The following is a 2,846-nucleotide window of genomic DNA, read 5'->3' on the forward strand; positions in this document are numbered from 1 at the left end:
CTCAAAATCTAGTTAAAGATGCCATTTTTTTTTTGTTTTTGTTTTTTGTTTTTTTTTTTTTTCTATAGAAAAATAGTTTCTCCTCTTTTGATAAAACCTTGAACTTCCTATTCTCATCCCAACCATTTGAGTGAGGCCTTAAGGCCCCACTCATTATATTTTATAATCTTTTATTTTGTTTGTTTATTTGAGACTTTTTTTTTATTATTATTCCAACAATTAAATCTTCTTAACGAGCCACATGTTTATACGTGAAACTTTCAACACGTAACTTTGGAAGCTACACTTACTATCATGCAGTTAGTGATTACTACCCAAAAAGTGCTATTTTACACCTTTAATTCAATATCTTTTAAGCACTTTTGTGTAGTAATTCTCCATCTCTATTCCAATTGGCATGTTAAGGACCTAGCAATGACTTCTAATCATATTTGTGGCTAGTTTTAGTGTTTTGACAGCCTTTTGGATCATTAAGACAAGCCAAGTAAAGGAGAGAAGCAAAGAGAAGCAAAGAGGAAAAGCAAGCAAAGTGAAGAGAAGCAAAGAGGACAGCAGCTGCAGTCTTCTTTTGCACTTTTGGAGCACTTCCCGAAGTCCATTTTCTATATGCTATATACCATTTCAAATCTCAGGAAGTCAAGAATCCAACACTTCAAACCGTGTACGATTTGGAGCTGAAATGAGGAAGATATGGCCTTCGGAAGCCAACCGCTCCAGGTTGTGCTAAAATTTCGCACGACACAAGGTGTTATGCGAAATTCGCATAACACCTTCAAAATTCGCATAACCCATGCGTGGTGCGAATTTTCCTCTGTTTTTGCCGACTCCACTTTAGATATTTTCCTTTGTATTTTGTGATGTAATTTCCTTTCTTATCCTTGTAACTAACCAATCACAAGCTTTTGCTTTTGTAAAGACTATATAAGGGGTGGAAATCACCTCTTGGAATATATAGAACATGCGTGTTACGTTTTACACTTAGTGATATACAGAGCTCTCTCGTTTCTCTTTTCTCTTTATATTTCTATTTTCTTAGTAGCCAAACAACCTCTGAGGGCTTTTCCTCAGAGGATGATTGGCTAAAACTTTTAGTTTCTCAAAGTATGGATGTTATGTGATGGCTTGGATGCAATCCCATGGAAATTTCTCGCACCCGGAAGGTAAGGTAGACGTTTTTCATTAAAGGTTCATTAAGGCAAAGTTTGGTTTTTATTTCCTTTGGACAACTTCCAACGACCAATACTTGATAAGCTTTTGGATTTCTATCCATTAGTTATCTCCTACGAGCTATTGGAAGGTGAGGTTTTCAATTCCAAGTTTTGCATTAATCCGTTAGAACCAATTTCGATGGCCATTGAAAGGTGAGTTTATCACTTGGAATGACTTTGAGTTGCCAATATTTGGTAAGCTTTTGGCTTTAGACCATTAGTTATCTCTTACGAGCCATTCAAAGGAAGTCTCAGGTGAATAACCATTGATGAAATTCACTACCATCTGTTTTGCCATTTTAAAGGATTAAAACTTGATTTGCTAAATCCATACCGGTTCGGGAAGCAAGCATCACCATAGTTGCAACCCCAACGCGAGGAGCCTATCCTGAGATTTCCAATTTGCATAAGAGCCAGAGCATAGCTATCCTATATTTGAGAAACTTGTTTTTACACCCTTTCATTTTAGTGTTTAATGTTAGCTTAGATTAGTTTAAATCTTTCTAAAACATTTACATTTTCTTTTAAAGCTAACATCCATAAGAAAATCACCTATTTTCCTAATTTGAATATCACTTGTGTTTGCGAAAACCCTTCCCAGTGAACGATCCTAGAACCACTATGCTATAGTAGCTTGGCTACTTTAGTAATAGTATTCAAGGTATAAATTTTGTTGATACGCCTTTAAAGCTAAGCTACCATGAGTCGAATCAAATGGTGCCGTTGCCGGGGAAGGTGCCACAAGCACAGTGAAGCAACCAGTAAGGGTAACTTGTGATCTTCATCACAAGTTTAGTGAGTTTTCTTATAATTTTTTTTAGTTTAGTTTTTATTTAGTTAAATTTTTTTTTTTTTATTCTCTTTTCTGTTATTTTTGTTTTAATTTCAATTTGTGCATTTCCTTGTTGGATTCGAGACCAAGAGGGAACCCTGGTACAAGTTGAAGAAAAGAGCCTTAGTTGAATATCATTTTTTTTAGAAATGGAAATTCCACATGAAGATCAAAGCTCTCATTATGATTATGAGAAGGACAAATTTGCATACCTATCCATGAGGGATCGAATTGAATTAGGGAAAAGGCAAGTTCAACAAAGTCAATGGGGTAGTAAGTATGCTTTGAATGAAGACATGAGCATGAAGGCAAAGCTAGCATCTATGGCTAGAAGGATAGAAGAGTTTGAATTGAGGAATGTGCATACTGAAGCACAACCACAAGCCATGCCAACTTAATTTGAGTATATAAACCATCCCAACCTTATAACCCAACCTCAACCTCAACCATCAATGAGTACATCTTCATTGGAGCAAGCCATTTTGAAGATAAGCAAAGTCATGGAGGACTTTGTAGGTGAGCAACAAAAGATCAACTCTCATCTTAATGAAATGATTGATAATATGGAGAGTTCAATAAATGTAAGAATGGAGGGGGTTTATAATGATCTATCACTAAGGATAGAAAAAGTTCAAGACTCCATTGAGAAGCTCACCAATCTCGACATAGCAAGGGGGAAAAGGAAGCTTCCTCCTCAACCCCACCATAACCTTCAAGGAACCAATGCAAAAAGATCAAGGAAAGTGTTGAAGATCGACACTTTGGTGGGGGATTGCTATGACAACTCTATGGACCAACCTTCCATT

Source organism: Vitis vinifera, chromosome 1 (assembly GCF_030704535.1).
Source record: "Vitis vinifera cultivar Pinot Noir 40024 chromosome 1, ASM3070453v1".
Classification (NCBI taxonomy): domain Eukaryota; kingdom Viridiplantae; phylum Streptophyta; class Magnoliopsida; order Vitales; family Vitaceae; genus Vitis; species Vitis vinifera.